The following is an 18536-nucleotide window of genomic DNA, read 5'->3' on the forward strand; positions in this document are numbered from 1 at the left end:
ATCATGATCTACTTGCACGATTGAGAAGGAAGTTTCCGAGAGATATTTACTTTTTATGGTTTCTTGTTTAATTTGCTGTATATTACAAAAGTCTCACCAGTTTTACCATGATCTAGTACCATATTGTAAAGGGAAATGTAAAAGAAAAATTGTTTTTTTAAGGCTTCTGGGAGCCAAATATTATTTCCTTCATTGGCATTAATAATGTGGAGTGACTACATGATGAAAAGGACATGACAAAGGAAGCCCTGGCTCTCAGCAGAAAAGAAAGAAGCACGTGGTTATGGTTGTTTTCAAGTTGGAGTACAAACTTACAAGACCATTTTTGAAAATGCAATTAAAACGGATAATTGCCTGCTACAGAAAATAGAACCCACTGCATGAACTACCTTGAGAAGCCCCAGTGGCCTAATGGATAAGGCACTGGCCTTCGAAGCCAGGGATTGTGGGTTCAAGTCCCATCTGGGGTGTTTGCTTATCTCTGAAACAGCGCCTGGTCTGTCTAATCTTTCTACCAGTTTGAATTTGATCTTGCAAAATTCTCCAAAAAAGAAAGATTGCTACTTTTAATTGAAAGAAGTGTGACCATGCTAAATAATAAAATACGATATTACAAATACAGCATATAAAATATAGCAACAGAGCGTGTGTTCATCCCAGCCAATGCACATGTGCACTTCCTGAAGCAACAGGATGTTTCAGTTTAAAAATGCCCATTGGCCAGTGTGATAAATGTCTCAATTGATTCTTCATAAAGATTGTGATCTGGTAAAAAATTTATTTTCAAACTGTGGAAAAAGCAACAACACAAATCCTGTTTTATCAAATAGTTACATTTCGGAGCAAATTTTTCATTTTAAATTTCTGATTGTTTTTTTTTCATATATGCAATGCTGCAGCCCAGCAGCTGCTCCAGTGGCGCAATCGGTCAGCGCGCGGTACTTATAAAGCAGTAACTGATGAGCTATGCCGAGGTTGTGAGTTCAAGCCTCACCTGGAGCAGACTTTTCTTGTCTTCCTTTGTTATTTTGAACACATGCGTTAGCCAAAGTTTCTCGAGTTCCATCATGATCTACTTGCACGATTGAGAAGGAAGTTTCCGAGAGATATTTACTTTTTATGGTTTCTTGTTTAATTTGCTGTATATTACAAAAGTCTCACCAGTTTTACCATGATCTAGTACCATATTGTAAAGGGAAATGTAAAAGAAAAATTGTTTTTTTAAGGCTTCTGGGAGCCAAATATTATTTCCTTCATTGGCATTAATAATGTGGAGTGACTACATGATGAAAAGGACATGACAAAGGAAGCCCTGGCTCTCAGCAGAAAAGAAAGAAGCACGTGGTTATGGTTGTTTTCAAGTTGGAGTACAAACTTACAAGACCATTTTTGAAAATGCAATTAAAACGGATAATTGCCTGCTACAGAAAATAGAACCCACTGCATGAACTACCTTGAGAAGCCCCAGTGGCCTAATGGATAAGGCACTGGCCTTCAAAGCCAGGGATTGTGGGTTCAAGTCCCATCTGGGGTGTTTGCTTATCTCTGAAACAGCGCATGGTCTGTCTAATCTTTCTACCAGTTTGAATTTGATCTTGCAAAATTCTCCAAAAAAGAAAGATTGCTACTTTTAATTGAAAGAAGTGTGACCATGCTAAATAATAAAATACGATATTACAAATACAGCATATAAAATATAGCAACAGAGCGTGTGTTCATCCCAGCCAATGCACATGTGCACTTCCTGAAGCAACAGGATGTTTCAGTTTAAAAATGCCCATTGGCCAGTGTGATAAATGTCTCAATTGATTCTTCATAAAGATTGTGATCTGGTAAAAAATTTATTTTCAAACTGTGGAAAAAGCAACAACACAAATCCTGTTTTATCAAATAGTTACATTTCGGAGCAAATTTTTCATTTTAAATTTCTGATTGTTTTTTTTTCATATATGCAATGCTGCAGCCCAGCAGCTGCTCCAGTGGCGCAATCGGTCAGCGCGCGGTACTTATAAAGCAGTAACTGATGAGCTATGCCGAGGTTGTGAGTTCAAGCCTCACCTGGAGCAGACTTTTCTTGTCTTCCTTTGTTATTTTGAACACATGCGTTAGCCAAAGTTTCTCGAGTTCCATCATGATCTACTTGCACGATTGAGAAGGAAGTTTCCGAGAGATATTTACTTTTTATGGTTTCTTGTTTAATTTGCTGTATATTACAAAAGTCTCACCAGTTTTACCATGATCTAGTACCATATTGTAAAGGGAAATGTAAAAGAAAAATTGTTTTTTTAAGGCTTCTGGGAGCCAAATATTATTTCCTTCATTGGCATTAATAATGTGGAGTGACTACATGATGAAAAGGACATGACAAAGGAAGCCCTGGCTCTCAGCAGAAAAGAAAGAAGCACGTGGTTATGGTTGTTTTCAAGTTGGAGTACAAACTTACAAGACCATTTTTGAAAATGCAATTAAAACGGATAATTGCCTGCTACAGAAAATAGAACCCACTGCATGAACTGCCTTGAGAAGCCCCAGTGGCCTAATGGATAAGGCACTGGCCTTCAAAGCCAGGGATTGTGGGTTCAAGTCCCATCTGGGGTGTTTGCTTATCTCTGAAACAGCGCATGGTCTGTCTAATCTTTCTACCAGTTTGAATTTGATCTTGCAAAATTCTCCAAAAAAGAAAGATTGCTACTTTTAATTGAAAGAAGTGTGACCATGCTAAATAATAAAATACGATATTACAAATACAGCATATAAAATATAGCAACAGAGCGTGTGTTCATCCCAGCCAATGCACATGTGCACTTCCTGAAGCAACAGGATGTTTCAGTTTAAAAATTCCCATTGGCCAGTGTGATAAATGTCTCAATTGATTCTTCATAAAGATTGTGATCTGGTAAAAAATGTATTTTCAAACTGTGGAAAAAGCAACAACACAAATCCTGTTTTATCAAATAGTTACATTTCGGAGAAAATTTTTCATTTTAAATTTCTGATTGTTTTTTTTTCATATATGCAATGCTGCAGCCCAGCAGCTGCTCCAGTGGCGCAATCGGTCAGCACGCGGTACTTATAAAGCAGTAACTGATGAGCTATGCCGAGGTTGTGAGTTCAAGCCTCACCTGGAGCAGACTTTTCTTGTCTTCCTTTGTTATTTTGAACAAATGCGTTAGCCAAAGTTTCTCGAGTTCCATCATGATCTACTTGCACGATTGAGAAGGAAGTTTCCGAGAGATATTTACTTTTTATGGTTTCTTGTTTAATTTGCTGTATATTACAAAAGTCTCACCAGTTTTACCATGATCTAGTACCATATTGTAAAGGGAAATGTAAAAGATAAATTGTTTTTTTAAGGCTTCTGGGAGCCAAATATTATTTCCTTCATTGGCATTAATAATGTGGAGTGACTACATGATGAAAAGGACATGACAAAGGAAGCCCTGGCTCTCAGCAGAAAAGAAAGAAGCACGTGGTTATGGTTGTTTTCAAGTTGGAGTACAAACTTACAAGACCATTTTTGAAAATGCAATTAAAACGGATAATTGCCTCTACAGAAAATAGAACCCACTGCATGAACTACCTTGAGAAGCCCCAGTGGCCTAATGGATAAGGCACTGGCCTCCTCAGCCAGGGATTGTGGGTTCAAGTCCCATGTGGGTTGTTTTCTTATCTCTGAAACAGCACATGGTCTGTCTAATCTTTCTACCAGTTTGAATTTGATCTTGCAAAATTCTCCAAAAAAGAAAGATTGCTACTTTTAATTGAAAGAAGTGTGACCATGCTAAATAATAAAATACAATATTACAAATACAGCATATATGATATAGCAACAGAGGGTGTGTTCATCCCAGCCAATGCACATGTGCACTTCCTGAAGCAACAGGATGTTTCAGTTTAAAAATGCCCATTGGCCAGTGTGATAAATGTCTCAATTGACTCTTCAGAAAGATTGTGATCTGGTAAAAAATGTATTTTCAAACTGTGGAAAAAGCAACAACACAAATCCTGTTTTATCAAATAGTTACATTTCGGAGCAAATTTTTCATTTTAAATTTCTGATTGTTTTTTTTTCATATATGCAATGCTGCAGCCCAGCACCTGCTCCAGTGGCGCAATCGGTCAGCGCGCGGTACTTATAAAGCAGTAATTGATGAGCTATGCCGAGGTTGTGAGTTCAAGCCTCACCTGGAGCAGACTTTTCTTGTCTTCCTTTTATATTTTGAACAAATGCGTTAGCCAAAGTTTCTCGAGTTCCATCATGATCTACTTGCACGATTGAGAAGGAAGTTTCCGAGAGATATTTACTTTTTATGGTTTCTTATTTAATTTGCTGTATATTACAAAAGTCTCACCAGTTTTACCATGATCTAGTACCATATTGTAAAGGGAAATGTAAAAGATAAATTGTTTTTTTAAGGCTTCTGGGAGCCAAATATTATTTCCTTCATTGGCATTAATAATGTGGAGTGACTACATGATGAAAAGGACATGACAAAGGAAGCCCTGGCTCTCAGCAGAAAAGAAAGAAGCACGTGGTTATGGTTGTTTTCAAGTTGGAGTACAAACTTACTAGACCATTTTTGAAAATGCAATTAAAACGGATAATTGCCTGCTACAGAAAATAGAACCCACTGCATGAACTACCTTGAGAAGCCCCAGTGGCCTAATGGATAAGGCACTGGCCTCCGAAGCCAGGGATTGTGTGTTCAAGTCCCATCTGGGGTGTTTTCTTATCTCTGAAACAGCGCATGGTCTGTCTAATCTTTCTACCAGTTTGAATTTGATCTTGCAAAATTCTCCAAAAAAGAAAGATTGCTACTTTTAATTGAAAGAAGTGTGACCATGCTAAATAATAAAATACGATATTACAAATACAGCATATAAAATATAGCAACAGAGCGTGTGTTCATCCCAGCCAATGCACATGTGCACTTCCTGAAGCAACAGGATGTTTCAGTTTAAAAATGCCCATTGGCCAGTGTGATAAATGTCTCAATTGATTCTTCATAAAGATTGTGATCTGGTAAAAAATGTATTTTCAAACTGTGGAAAAAGCAACAACACAAATCCTGTTTTATCAAATAGTTACATTTCGGAGCAAATTTTTCATTTTAAATTTCTGATTGTTTTTTTTTCATATATGCAATGCTGCAGCCCAGCAGCTGCTCCAGTAGCGCAATCGGTCAGCGCGCGGTACTTATAAAGCAGTAACTGATGAGCTATGCCGAGGTTGTGAGTTCAAGCCTCACCTGGAGCAGACTTTTCTTGTCTTCCTTTTATATTTTGAACAAATGCGTTAGCCAAAGTTTCTCGAGTTCCATCATGATCTACTTGCACGATTGAGAAGGAAGTTTCCGAGAGATATTCACTTTTTATGGTTTCTTGTTTAATTTGCTGTATATTACAAAAGTCTCACCAGTTTTACCATGATCTAGTACCATATTGTAAAGGGAAATGCAAAAGATAAATTGTTTTTTTAAGGCTTCTGGGAGCCAAATATTATTTCCTTCATTGGCATCAATAATGTGGAGTGACTACATGATGAAAAGGACATGACAAAGGAAGCCCTGGATCTCAGCAGAAAAGAAAGAAGCACGTGGTTATGGTTGTTTTCAAGTTGGAGTACAAACTTACAAGACCATTTTTGAAAATGCAATTAAAACGGATAATTGCCTGCTACAGAAAATAGAACCCACTGCATGAACTACCTTGAGAAGCCCCAGTGGCCTAATGGATAAGGCACTGGCCTCCTAAGCAAGGGATTGTGGGTTCAAGTCCCATCTGGGGTGTTTGCTTATATCTGGAACAGCGCATGGTCTGTCTAATCTTTCTACCAGTTTGAATTTGATCTTGCAAAATTCTCCAAAAAAGAAAGATTGCTACTTTTAATTGAAAGAAGTGTGACCATGCTAAATAATAAAATACGATATTACAAATACAGCATATAAAATATAGCAACAGAGCGTGTGTTCATCCCAGCCAATGCACATGTGCACTTCCTGAAGCAACAGGATGTTTCAGTTTAAAAATGCCCATTGGCCAGTGTGATAAATGTCTCAATTGATTCTTCATAAAGATTGTGATCTGGTAAAAAATGTATTTTCAAACTGTGGAAAAAGCAACAACACAAATCCTGTTTTATCAAATAGTTACATTTCGGAGCAAATTTTTCATTTTAAATTTCTGATTGTTTTTTTTTCATATATGCAATGCTGCAGCCCAGCAGCTGCTCCAGTAGCGCAATCGGTCAGCGCGCGGTACTTATAAAGCAGTAACTGATGAGCTATGCCGAGGTTGTGAGTTCAAGCCTCACCTGGAGCAGACTTTTCTTGTCTTCCTTTTATATTTTGAACAAATGCGTTAGCCAAAGTTTCTCGAGTTCCATCATGATCTACTTGCACGATTGAGAAGGAAGTTTCCGAGAGATATTTACTTTTTATGGTTTCTTGTTTAATTTGCTGTATATTACAAAAGTCTCACCAGTTTTACCATGATCTAGTACCATATTGTAAAGGGAAATGTAAAAGATAAATTGTTTTTTTAAGGCTTCTGGGAGGCAAATATTATTTCCTTCATTGGCATCAATAATGTGGAGTGACTACATGATGAAAAGGACATGACAAAGGAAGCCCTGGATCTCAGCAGAAAAGAAAGAAGCACGTGGTTATGGTTGTTTTCAAGTTGGAGTACAAACTTACAAGACCATTTTTGAAAATGCAATTAAAACGGATAATTGCCTGCTACAGAAAATAGAACCCACTGCATGAACTACCTTGAGAAGCCCCAGTGGCCTAATGGTTAAGGCACTGGCCTCCTCAGCCAGGGATTGTGGGTTCAAGTCCCATCTGGGGTGTTTGCTTATCTCTGAAACAGCGCATGGTCTGTCTAATCTTTCTACCAGTTTGAATTTGATCTTGCAAAATTCTCCAAAAAAGAAAGATTGCTACTTTTAAATGAAAGAAGTGTGACCATGCTAAATAATGAAATACGATATTACAAATACAGCATATAAAATATAGCAACAGAGCGTGTGTTCATCCCAGCCAATGCACATGTGCACTTCCTGAAGCAACAGGATGTTTCAGTTTAAAAATGCCCATTGGCCAGTGTGATAAATGTCTCAATTGATTCTTCAGAAAGATTGTGATCTGGTAAAAAATGTATTTTCAAACTGTGGAAAAAGCAACAACACAAATCCTGTTTTCTCAAATAGTTACATTTCGGAGCAAATTTTTCATTTTAAATTTCTGATTGTTTTTTTTTCATATATGCAATGCTGCAGCCCAGCAGCTGCTCCAGTGGGGCAATCGGTCAGCGCGCGGTACTTATAAAGCAGTAACTGATGATGAGCTATGCCGAGGTTGTGAGTTCAAGCCTCACCTGGAGCAGACTTTTCTTGTCTTCCTTTGTTATTTTGAACAAATGCGTTAGCCAAAGTTTCTCGAGTTCCATCATGATCTACTTGCACGATTGAGAAGGAAGTTTCCGAGAGATATTTACTTTTTATAGTTTCTTGTTTAATTTGCTGTATATTACAAAAGTCTCACCAGTTTTACCATGATCTAGTACCATATTGTAAAGGGAAATGTAAAAGATAAATTGTTTTTTTAAGGCTTCTGGGAGCCAAATATTATTTCCTTCATTGGCATTAATAATGTGGAGTGACTACATGATGAAAAGGACATGACAAAGGAAGCCCTGGCTCTCAGCAGAAAAGAAAGAAGCACGTGGTTATGGTTGTTTTCAAGTTGGAGTACAAACTTACAAGACCATTTTTGAAAATGCAATTAAAACGGATAATTGCCTGCTACAGAAAATAGAACCCACTGCATGAACTACCTTGAGAAGCCCCAGTGGCCTAATGGATAAGGCACTGGCCTCCTAAGCCAGGGATTTTGGGTTCAAGTCCCATCTGGGGTGTTTGCTTATCTCTGAAACAGCGCATGGTCTGTCTAATCTTTCTACCAGTTTGAATTTGATCTTGCAAAATTCTCCAAAAAAGAAAGATTGCTACTTTTAATTGAAAGAAGTGTGACCATGCTAAATAATAAAATACGATATTACAAATACAGCATATAAAATATAGCAACAGAGCGTGTGTTCATCCCAGCCAATGCACATGTGCACTTCCTGAAGCAACAGGATGTTTCAGTTTAAAAATGCCCATTGGCCAGTGTGATAAATGTCTCAATTGATTCTTCATAAAGATTGTGATCTGGTAAAAAATGTATTTTCAAACTGTGGAAAAAGCAACAACACAAATCCTGTTTTATCAAATAGTTACATTTCGGAGCAAATTTTTCATTTTAAATTTCTGATTGTTTTTTTTCATATATGCAATGCTGCAGCCCAGCAGCTGCTCCAGTGGCGCAATCGGTCAGCGCGCGGTACTTATAAAGCAGTAAATGATGAGCTATGCCGAGGTTGTGAGTTCAAGCCTTACCTGGAGCAGACTTTTCTTGTCTTCCTTTGTTATTTTGAACAAATGCGTTAGCCAAAGTTTCTCGAGTTCCATCATGATCTACTTGCACGATTGAGAAGTAAGTTTCCGAGAGATATTTACTTTTTATGGTTTCTTGTTTAATTTGCTGTATATTACAAAAGTCTCACCAGTTTTACCATGATCTAGTACCATATTGTAAAGGGAAATGTAAAAGATAAATTGTTTTTTTAAGGCTTCTGGGAGCCAAATATTATTTCCTTCATTGGCATCAATAATGTGGAGTGACTACATGATGAAAAGGACATGACAAAGGAAGCCCTGGATCTCAGTAGAAAAGAAAGAAGCACGTGGTTATGGTTGTTTTCAAGTTGGAGTACAAACTTACAAGACCATTTTTGAAAATGCAATTAAAACGGATAATTGCCTGCTACAGAAAATAGAACCCACTGCATGAACTACCTTGAGAAGCCCCAGTGGCCTAATGGATAAGGCACTGGCCTCCTAAGCCAGGGATTGTGGGTTCAAGTCCCATCTGGGGTGTTTGCTTATCTCTGAAACAGCGCATGGTCTGTCTAATCTTTCTACCAGTTTGAATTTGATCTTGCAAAATTCTCCAAAAAAGAAAGATTGCTACTTTTAAATGAAAGAAGTGTGACCATGCTAAATAATGAAATACGATATTACAAATACAGCATATAAAATATAGCAACAGAGCGTGTGTTCATCCCAGCCAATGCACATGTGCACTTCCTGAAGCAACAGGATGTTTCAGTTTAAAAATGCCCATTGGCCAGTGTGATAAATGTCTCAATTGATTCTTCAGAAAGATTGTGATCTGGTAAAAAATGTATTTTCAAACTGTGGAAAAAGCAACAACACAAATCCTGTTTTCTCAAATAGTTACATTTCGGAGCAAATTTTTCATTTTAAATTTCTGATTGTTTTTTTTTCATATATGCAATGCTGCAGCCCAGCAGCTGCTCCAGTGGCGCAATCGGTCAGCGCGCGGTACTTATAAAGCAGTAACTGATGAGCTATGCCGAGGTTGTGAGTTCAAGCCTCACCTGGAGCAGACTTTTCTTGTCTTCCTTTGTTGTTTTGAACAAATGCGTTAGCCAAAGTTTCTCGAGTTCCATCATGATCTACTTGCACGATTGAGAAGGAAGTTTCCGAGAGATATTTACTTTTTATGGTTTCTTGTTTAATTTGCTGTATATTACAAAAGTATCACCAGTTTTACCATGATCTAGTACCATATTGTAAAGGGAAATGTAAAAGATAAATTGTTTTTTTAAGGCTTCTGGGAGCCAAATATTATTTCCTTCATTGGCATTAATAATGTGGAGTGACTATATGATGAAAAGGACATGACAAAGGAAGCCCTGGCTCTCAGCAGAAAAGAAAGAAGCATGTGGTTATGGTTGTTTTCAAGTTGGAGTACAAACTTACAAGACCATTTTTGAAAATGCAATTAAAACGGATAATTGCCTGCTACAGAAAATAGAACCCATGGCATGAACTACCTTGAGAAGCCCCAGTGGCCTAATGGATAAGGCACTGGCCTCCTAAGCCAGGTATTGTAGGTTCAAGTCCCATCTGGAGTGTTTGCTTATCTCTGAAACAGCGCATGGTCTGTCTAATCTTTCTACCAGTTTGAATTTGATCTTGCAAAATTCTCCAAAAAAGAAAGATTGCTACTTTTAATTGAAAGAAGTATGACCATGCTAAATAATAAAATACGATATTACAAATACAGCATAAAAAAAATATGGCAACGGAGCGTGTGTTCATCACAGCCAATGCACATGTGCACTTCCTGAAGCAACAGGATGTTTCAGTTTAAAAATGCCCATTGGCCAGTGTGATAAATGTCTCAATTGATTCTTCATAAAGATTGTGATCTGGTAAAAAATGTATTTTCAAACTGTGGAAAAAGCAACAACACAAATCCTGTTTTATCAAATAGTTACATTTCGGAGCAAATTTTTCATTTTAAATTTCTGATTGTTTTTTTTTTCATATATGCAATGCTGCAGCCCAGCAGCTGCTCCAGTGGCGCAATCAGTCAGCGCACGGTACTTATAAAGCAGTAACTGATGAGCTATGCCGAGGTTGTGAGTTCAAGCCTCACCTGGAGCAGACTTTTCTTGTCTTCCTTTGTTATTTTGAACAAATGCGCTAGCCAAAGTTTCACGAGTTCCATCATGATCTACTTGCACGATTGAGAAGGAAGTTTCCGAGAGATATTTACTTTTTATAGTTTCTTGTTTAATTTGCTGTATATTACAAAAGTCTCACCAGTTTTACCATGATCTAGTACCATATTGTAAAGGGAAATGTAAAAGATAAACTGTTTTTTTAAGGCTTCTGGGAGCCAAATATTATTTCCTTCATTGGCATTAATAATGTGGAGTGACTACATGATGAAAAGGACATGACAAAGGAAGCCCTGGCTCTCAGCAGAAAAGAAAGAAGCACGTGGTTATGGTTGTTTTCAAGTTGGAGTACAAACTTACAAGACCATTTTTGAAAATGCAATTAAAACGGATAATTGCCTGCTACAGAAAATAGAACCCATGGCATGAGCTACCTTGAGAAGCCCCAGTGGCCTAATGGATAAGGCACTGGCCTCCTCAGCCAGGGATTGTGGGTTCAAGTCCCATCTGGAGTGTTTGCTTATCTCTGAAACAGCGCATGGTCTGTCTAATCTTTCTACCAGTTTGAATTTGATCTTGCAAAATTCTCCAAAAAAGAAAGATTGCTACTATTAATTGAAAGAAGTGTGACCATGCTAAATAATAAAATTAGAGATGAGCGAACCGGTCGCGGTTCGGCTCGAGGTTGGTTCGCCGAACGGACCTCCCGTTCAAGTTCGGTTCGTCGAACGTTCGACAAACCGAACTCGAACTGCATAGGAAACAATGGCAGGCAATCACAAACACAGAAAAACACCTAGAAAACACCCTCAAAGGTGTCCAAAAGGTCACAAACAACTCACAACACATGGGAAAGTGACAAGGACATATACTCATGCGAAAACAAAAGAGCTGGACAAGGAAAAAGAGGAGGACACACAGATATATGAGTATATGCAAGGAAACATCGATTCCATTAATGTGCAACTTGAGCCCTGCTCATTCTTGGCTTCCAATCTTGATAAATTGCCTGAGCTCGCCACGTACGTCTTGGGGATCTTGTCGTGTCCTGCAGCCAGCGTTCTCTCGGAACCTGTCTTCAGTGCTGCTGTGGGTCTGCTGGCAGATAAGCACACGTGTCTGTCCACTGACAATGTGGACATGGCTCTCAGAGGACTTTTCTTCCCCTGGGTCAGCCAGGGGACAGGAAAGGCACGCGTATTTTTGAGAGTGCTTCATGCAAAGCATCTTTTTCTTTTTCAAAAGGGAGCTCAACCGATGCCAGTCAAGTGGGGTGTGTGTGGCCCAGTGAGTGGCAACCAGGGAGACTGTGGTTGGAGTCCCCTCGCTGTGTCTCTTAAAGAACCAAGATGAACAAGTCATGGCTCTCAGAGGACTTTTCTTCCCCTGGGTCAGCCAGGGGACGGGAAAGGCACGCGTATTTTTGAGAGTGCTTCATGCAAAGCATCTTTTTCTTTTTCAAAAGGGAGCTCAACCGATGCCAGTCAAGTGGGGTGTGTGTGGCCCAGTGAGTGGAAACGAGGGAGACTGTGGTTGGAGTCCCCTCGCTGTGTCTCTAAAAGAACCAAGATGAACAAGTCATGGCTCTCAGAGGACTTTTCTTCCCCTGGGTCAGCCAGGGGACGGGAAAGGCACGCGTATTTTTGAGAGTGCTTCATGCAAAGCATCTTTTTCTTTTTCAAAAGGGAGCTCAACCGATGCCAGTCAAGTGGGGTGTGTGTGGCCCAGTGAGTGGAAACGAGGGAGACTGTGGTTGGAGTCCCCTCGCTGTGTCTCTAAAAGAACCAAGATGAACAAGTCATGGCTCTCAGAGGACTTTTCTTCCCCTGGGTCAGCCAGGGGACGGGAAAGGCACGCGTATTTTTGAGAGTGCTTCATGCAAAGCATCTTTTTCTTTTTCAAAAGGGAGCTCAACCGATGCCAGTCAAGTGGGGTGTGTGTGGCCCAGTGAGTGGCAACGAGGGAGACTGTGGTTGGAGTCCCCTCGCTGTGTCTCTAAAAGAACCAAGATGAACAAGTCATGGCTCTCAGAGGACTTTTCTTCCCCTGGGTCAGCCAGGGGACGGGAAAGGCACGCGTATTTTTGAGAGTGCTTCATGCAAAGCATCTTTTTCTTTTTCAAAAGGGAGCTCAACCGATGCCAGTCAAGTGGGGTGTGTGTGGCCCAGTGAGTGGCAACCAGGGAGACTGTGGTTGGAGTCCCCTCGCTGTGTCTCTAAAAGAACCAAGATGAACAAGTCATGGCTCTCAGAGGACTTTTCTTCCCCTGGGTCAGCCAGGGGACGGGAAAGGCACGCGTATTTTTGAGAGTGCTTCATGCAAAGCATCTTTTTCTTTTTCAAAAGGGAGCTCAACCGATGCCAGTCAAGTGGGGTGTGTGTGGCCCAGTGAGTGGCAACGAAGGAGACTGTGGTTGGAGTCCCCTCGCTGTGTTTCTAAAAGACCCAAAATGAACAAATCATGGCTCTCAGAGGACTTTTCTTCCCCTGGGTCAGCCAGGGGACGGGAAAGGCACGCATATTTTTGAGAGTGCTTCATGCAAAGCATCTTTTTCTTTTTCAAAAGGGAGCTCAACCGATGCCAGTCAAGTGGGGTGTGTGTGGCCCAGTGAGTGGCAACGAGGGAGACTGTGGTTGGAGTCCCCTCGCTGTGTCTCTAAAAGAACCAAGATGAACAAGTCATGGCTCTCAGAGGACTTTTCTTCCCCTGGGTCAGCCAGGGGACGGGAAAGGCACGCGTATTTTTGAGAGTGCTTCATGCAAAGCATCTTTTTCTTTTTCAAAAGGGAGCTCAACCGATGCCAGTCAAGTGGGGTGTGTGTGGCCCAGTGAGTGGCAACGAGGGAGACTGTGGTTGGAGTCCCCTCGCTGTGTCTCTAAAAGAACCAAGATGAACAAGTCATGGCTCTCAGAGGACTTTTCTTCCCCTGGGTCAGCCAGGGGACGGGAAAGGCACGCGTATTTTTGAGAGTGCTTCATGCAAAGCATCTTTTTCTTTTTCAAAAGGGAGCTCAACCGATGCCAGTCAAGTGGGGTGTGTGTGGCCCAGTGAGTGGCAACGAGGGAGACTGTGGTTGGAGTCCCCTCGCTGTGTCTCTAAAAGAACCAAGATGAACAAGTCATGGCTCTCAGAGGACTTTTCTTCCCCTGGGTCAGCCAGGGGACGGGAAAGGCACGCGTATTTTTGAGAGTGCTTCATGCAAAGCATCTTTTTCTTTTTCAAAAGGGAGCTCAACCGATGCCAGTCAAGTGGGGTGTGTGTGGCCCAGTGAGTGGCAACGAAGGAGACTGTGGTTGGAGTCCCCTCGCTGTGTTTCTAAAAGACCCAAAATGAACAAATCATGGCTCTCAGAGGACTTTTCTTCCCCTGGGTCAGCCAGGGGACGGGAATGGCACGCGTATTTTTGAGAGTGCTTCATGCAAAGCATCTTTTTCTTTTTCAAAAGGGAGCTCAACCGATGCCAGTCAAGTGGGGTGTGTGTGGCCCAGTGAGTGGCAACGAGGGAGACTGTGGTTGGAGTCCCCTCGCTGTGTCTCTAAAAGAACCAAGATGAACAAGTCATGGCTCTCAGAGGACTTTTCTTCCCCTGGGTCAGCCAGGGGACGGGAAAGGCACGCGTATTTTTGAGAGTGCTTCATGCAAAGCATCTTTTTCTTTTTCAAAAGGGAGCTCAACCGATGCCAGTCAAGTGGGGTGTGTGTGGCCCAGTGAGTGGCAACGAGGGAGACTGTGGTTGGAGTCCCCTCGCTGTGTCTCTAAAAGAACCAAGATGAACAAGTCATGGCTCTCAGAGGACTTTTCTTCCCCTGGGTCAGCCAGGGGACGGGAAAGGCACGCGTATTTTTGAGAGTGCTTCATGCAAAGCATCTTTTTCTTTTTCAAAAGGGAGCTCAACCGATGCCAGTCAAGTGGGGTGTGTGTGGCCCAGTGAGTGGCAACGAGGGAGACTGTGGTTGGAGTCCCCTCGCTGTGTCTCTAAAAGAACCAAGATGAACAAGTCATGGCTCTCAGAGGACTTTTCTTCCCCTGGGTCAGCCAGGGGACGGGAAAGGCACGCGTATTTTTGAGAGTGCTTCATGCAAAGCATCTTTTTCTTTTTCAAAAGGGAGCTCAACCGATGCCAGTCAAGTGGGGTGTGTGTGGCCCAGTGAGTGGCAACGAAGGAGACTGTGGTTGGAGTCCCCTCGCTGTGTTTCTAAAAGACCCAAAATGAACAAATCATGGCTCTCAGAGGACTTTTCTTCCCCTGGGTCAGCCAGGGGACGGGAAAGGCACGCGTATTTTTGAGAGTGCTTCATGCAAAGCATCTTTTTCTTTTTCAAAAGGGAGCTCAACCGATGCCAGTCAAGTGGGGTGTGTGTGGCCCAGTGAGTGGCAACGAGGGAGACTGTGGTTGGAGTCCCCTCGCTGTGTCTCTAAAAGAACCAAGATGAACAAGTCATGGCTCTCAGAGGACTTTTCTTCCCCTGGGTCAGCCAGGGGACGGGAAAGGCACGCGTATTTTTGAGAGTGCTTCATGCAAAGCATCTTTTTCTTTTTCAAAAGGGAGCTCAACCGATGCCAGTCAAGTGGGGTGTGTGTGGCCCAGTGAGTGGAAACGAGGGAGACTGTGGTTGGAGTCCCCTCGCTGTGTCTCTAAAAGAACCAAGATGAACAAGTCATGGCTCTCAGAGGACTTTTCTTCCCCTGGGTCAGCCAGGGGACGGGAAAGGCACGCGTATTTTTGAGAGTGCTTCATGCAAAGCATCTTTTTCTTTTTCAAAAGGGAGCTCAACCGATGCCAGTCAAGTGGGGTGTGTGTGGCCCAGTGAGTGGCAACGAGGGAGACTGTGGTTGGAGTCCCCTCGCTGTGTCTCTAAAAGAACCAAGATGAACAAGTCATGGCTCTCAGAGGACTTTTCTTCCCCTGGGTCAGCCAGGGGACGGGAAAGGCACGCGTATTTTTGAGAGTGCTTCATGCAAAGCATCTTTTTCTTTTTCAAAAGGGAGCTCAACCGATGCCAGTCAAGTGGGGTGTGTGTGGCCCAGTGAGTGGAAACGAGGGAGACTGTGGTTGGAGTCCCCTCGCTGTGTTATACATGCTTTTAGAAGGGCATGACATGGCTTGGAGGTTGACTTTCATAAAATGCAAACTGTTGGCTACCAAAATGCTGCCTTTCCAACAACTGTGGTTATAGGCAATGAGGAACATACTGATGAAGATGAGACGCAGATACCCGATTGGGATGACAACTTAAATATTCGGTCAGGGCAAGAAGAGGCTCGGTCTGAGGGGGAGGGGAGTGCAAACACAACAATTGATGATGAAGTTCTAGATCCCACCTACTGTTAACCCCCAGTCAGGCACTCGAGGAGGTCAACAGAGGCGGTGGAGGAGGATGCAACCGACGACGAAATTACCTTGCGCCTTCCTGGACAGAGTCGGAGCACTGGTAGCACGTCTACAACTGCATCCTCAGCCACCACTCTGCCTATGAGCATTATTCGGGGTGCATCAACAGGTCGCATGGCCTCTAAGCCTTGCCTAGCCTGTTCCTTTTTTGACATAGAAAAAGATCGCCCAAATCATGTGATATGTAAAATTTGTCATGATTCTCTTAGTAGAGGTCAAAACCTCAGCAGTTTGACAACTTCTTCCATGAATCGTCACATGAATAAATATCATAGGTCCCGGTGGGAAGCTCACTGTGCTGCAATGCGGCCTAGCGGAGCGAACCATCCACCGCCCGCCCCTTCCAGTGCATCCGCGCGCTCTTCATCTTCTAGGACTGTGGGGACAGCTGTCACACCTGTTTTTCCACGCAAAACTTCCACCACTGTAACCGCAACAGGCAGTTTGCTTGGTAGGTCGTCAGTTGGTTTGGAAGGGGAAACAAGTGAGTGTGTACAGCTCTCTCAGACATCGATAGCACCTACGTTGGATGAAGGCAACATCATGTCTCCGCCTGCACTTTCCTCACAAACCTGCATTTTTCCAGGGACACCCTACTCAACACCGTCTACACACAGCAGCCAGATCTCTGTCCCTCAGATGTGGTCAAATAAAAGGCCACTTCCTCCGACCCATGACAAAGCTAAGAGGTTGACTCTATCCCTCTGTAAGCTGTTGGCTACCGAAATGCTGCCTTTCCGCCTAGTGGACACACAGGATTTTAGAGACCTTATGTCTGTCGCTGTGCCCCAGTACCAGATGCCTAGTCGCCACTACTTCTCTAAGAAAGGTGTGCCCGCGCTACACCAGCATGTCGCACACAACATCACCGCTTCCTTGAGAAACTCTGTGTGTGAACGGGTGCATTTCACCACCGATACTTGGACCAGTAAGCATGGACAGGGACGTTACATGTCGCTGACTGGGCACTGGGTAACTATGTTGATAGATGGTGAAGGGTCTGCTGCACAAGTCTTGCCGTCCCCACGACTTGTGTGTCAATCCTCTGTCTGTCCAAGTTCCGCCACTGCTTCTGCATCCTCCACCTCATCTGGGTCCTCCACCTCCGCCCCAAGCCTGCCTGGTCAGGCCACCAGCGTTCTCACTGCGCAGAAGGAATCACGCACCCCTCATTACTATGCTGGCAGCAGAGCGCAACGGCATCAGGCGGTCTTTAGCTTGACATGTCTTGGGAATAAGAGTCACACAGCTGAGGAGTTGTGGTCAGCTCTGCGGTCCGAGTTTAATAAATGGTTGTCTCCACTCAACCTGCAGCCTGGTAAGGCCGTGTGCGACAATGCTGCAAACCTGGGTGCGGCCCTTCGCCTGGGCAAGGTGACACACGTGCCTTGTATGGCTCACGTGTTGAACCTTGTTGTCCAGCAATTTTTAACACACTATCCCGGCCTAGATGGCCTTCTGACCAGGGCACGTAAACTGTCTGCAGTGCTCACTTCCGCCGTTCAACCGCCGCAGCTGAGCGACTTGCATCGCTCCAGAAGTCTTTCGGCCTGCCGGTTCATCGCCTGAAATGCGATGTGGCGACACGCTGGAATTCAACTCTCCACATGTTACAGCGACTGTGGCAGCACCGGCGAGCCCTGGTGCAATACGTCATGATGTATAGCCTGGGCCAACGAGATGCAGAAGTGGGGCAGATCACCCTGATGGAGTGATCTCAGATCAAGGACCTATGCACCGTTCTGCACAGTTTCGACATGGCGACGAATATGTTTAGCGCTGACAATGCCATTATCAGCATGACGATTACAGTCATTTACATGCTGGAGCACACGCTAAACACTATTCGGAGTCAGGGGGTGGGACAACAGGAAGGGGAGGAACTACAGGAGGATTCATATGCGCAAGACACAACAACATCACCAAGGTCCAGACGTTCATCATCACCAACGCGGCAGGCATGGGACCATGGGGGACAGGGATCAACAAGGGCGCATGGTAGCAGGCGAGATGTTGAGGAAGGTGCAGGAGGACATGAAGATATGGAGGACGAACTGTCCATGGACATGGAAGACTCAGCGGATGAGGGAGACCTTGGTCAAAATTCAGTTGAAAGAGGTTGGGGGGAGATGTCAGAGGAAGAAAGAACGGTTAGCACCTCTATGGCACAAACACAGCGTGGACTTGGTCCGCATGGCTGCGCAAGACACATGAGTGCCTTCTTGTTGCACTACCTCCAACATGACCCTCGGATTGTCAAAATTAGAAGTGATGATGACTACTGGCTTGCCACACTATTAGATCCCCGGGACAAGTCCAAATTTTGTGACATAATTCCACCCATAGAAAGGGACGCACGTATGCTGGAGTATCAGCATAAGCTGTTACTCGATCTTAGCTCGGCTTTTACACCAAACAACCGTGCAGGTGAAGGGAGTGATTCTCCCAGTTGTAACTTGACAAACATGGGACGGCATCGTCATCTTCAACAGTCTACCCGTACCAGTAGGACCGTATCTGGTGCTGGTAACAGCAATTTTATGGA

The 18536-nt window shown here is 43.0% G+C and overlaps 16 non-coding genes across 16 annotated transcripts; all 16 read left to right on the forward strand.

Annotated features, from left to right (window-relative positions):
* Positions 1 to 397: 397 nt before the first annotated feature.
* On the forward strand, positions 398 to 470 carry TRNAR-UCG (transfer RNA arginine (anticodon UCG)). The gene has a single exon. It is a non-coding gene; the product is annotated as a tRNA-Arg (tRNA).
* A 439-nt stretch (positions 471 to 909) lies between these two features.
* TRNAI-UAU (transfer RNA isoleucine (anticodon UAU)) lies at positions 910 to 1002 on the forward strand. Its single transcript is given in 2 exon segments — positions 910 to 947; positions 967 to 1002. It is a non-coding gene; the product is annotated as a tRNA-Ile (tRNA).
* A 971-nt stretch (positions 1003 to 1973) lies between these two features.
* TRNAI-UAU (transfer RNA isoleucine (anticodon UAU)) lies at positions 1974 to 2066 on the forward strand. The gene is given in 2 exon segments: positions 1974 to 2011; positions 2031 to 2066. It is a non-coding gene; the product is annotated as a tRNA-Ile (tRNA).
* A 971-nt stretch (positions 2067 to 3037) lies between these two features.
* Positions 3038 to 3130, forward strand: TRNAI-UAU (transfer RNA isoleucine (anticodon UAU)). Its single transcript is given in 2 exon segments — positions 3038 to 3075; positions 3095 to 3130. It is a non-coding gene; the product is annotated as a tRNA-Ile (tRNA).
* Positions 3131 to 4100: 970 nt separating this feature from the next.
* TRNAI-UAU (transfer RNA isoleucine (anticodon UAU)) lies at positions 4101 to 4193 on the forward strand. The gene is given in 2 exon segments: positions 4101 to 4138; positions 4158 to 4193. It is a non-coding gene; the product is annotated as a tRNA-Ile (tRNA).
* Positions 4194 to 4652: 459 nt separating this feature from the next.
* TRNAR-CCG (transfer RNA arginine (anticodon CCG)) lies at positions 4653 to 4725 on the forward strand. The gene has a single exon. It is a non-coding gene; the product is annotated as a tRNA-Arg (tRNA).
* A 439-nt stretch (positions 4726 to 5164) lies between these two features.
* On the forward strand, positions 5165 to 5257 carry TRNAI-UAU (transfer RNA isoleucine (anticodon UAU)). Its single transcript is given in 2 exon segments — positions 5165 to 5202; positions 5222 to 5257. It is a non-coding gene; the product is annotated as a tRNA-Ile (tRNA).
* A 459-nt stretch (positions 5258 to 5716) lies between these two features.
* Positions 5717 to 5789, forward strand: TRNAR-CCU (transfer RNA arginine (anticodon CCU)). The gene has a single exon. It is a non-coding gene; the product is annotated as a tRNA-Arg (tRNA).
* Positions 5790 to 6228: 439 nt separating this feature from the next.
* On the forward strand, positions 6229 to 6321 carry TRNAI-UAU (transfer RNA isoleucine (anticodon UAU)). Its single transcript is given in 2 exon segments — positions 6229 to 6266; positions 6286 to 6321. It is a non-coding gene; the product is annotated as a tRNA-Ile (tRNA).
* A 459-nt stretch (positions 6322 to 6780) lies between these two features.
* TRNAR-CCU (transfer RNA arginine (anticodon CCU)) lies at positions 6781 to 6853 on the forward strand. The gene has a single exon. It is a non-coding gene; the product is annotated as a tRNA-Arg (tRNA).
* Positions 6854 to 7292: 439 nt separating this feature from the next.
* On the forward strand, positions 7293 to 7388 carry TRNAI-UAU (transfer RNA isoleucine (anticodon UAU)). The gene is made up of 2 exons: positions 7293 to 7330; positions 7353 to 7388. It is a non-coding gene; the product is annotated as a tRNA-Ile (tRNA).
* A 459-nt stretch (positions 7389 to 7847) lies between these two features.
* On the forward strand, positions 7848 to 7920 carry TRNAR-CCU (transfer RNA arginine (anticodon CCU)). The gene has a single exon. It is a non-coding gene; the product is annotated as a tRNA-Arg (tRNA).
* Positions 7921 to 8358: 438 nt separating this feature from the next.
* TRNAI-UAU (transfer RNA isoleucine (anticodon UAU)) lies at positions 8359 to 8451 on the forward strand. The gene is given in 2 exon segments: positions 8359 to 8396; positions 8416 to 8451. It is a non-coding gene; the product is annotated as a tRNA-Ile (tRNA).
* A 459-nt stretch (positions 8452 to 8910) lies between these two features.
* On the forward strand, positions 8911 to 8983 carry TRNAR-CCU (transfer RNA arginine (anticodon CCU)). The gene has a single exon. It is a non-coding gene; the product is annotated as a tRNA-Arg (tRNA).
* Positions 8984 to 9422: 439 nt separating this feature from the next.
* On the forward strand, positions 9423 to 9515 carry TRNAI-UAU (transfer RNA isoleucine (anticodon UAU)). The gene is given in 2 exon segments: positions 9423 to 9460; positions 9480 to 9515. It is a non-coding gene; the product is annotated as a tRNA-Ile (tRNA).
* A 974-nt stretch (positions 9516 to 10489) lies between these two features.
* On the forward strand, positions 10490 to 10582 carry TRNAI-UAU (transfer RNA isoleucine (anticodon UAU)). Its single transcript is given in 2 exon segments — positions 10490 to 10527; positions 10547 to 10582. It is a non-coding gene; the product is annotated as a tRNA-Ile (tRNA).
* Positions 10583 to 18536: the final 7954 nt, after the last annotated feature.

The sequence above is a fragment of the Anomaloglossus baeobatrachus genome, chromosome 4 (assembly GCF_048569485.1).
Source record: "Anomaloglossus baeobatrachus isolate aAnoBae1 chromosome 4, aAnoBae1.hap1, whole genome shotgun sequence".
NCBI lineage: Eukaryota > Metazoa > Chordata > Amphibia > Anura > Aromobatidae > Anomaloglossus > Anomaloglossus baeobatrachus.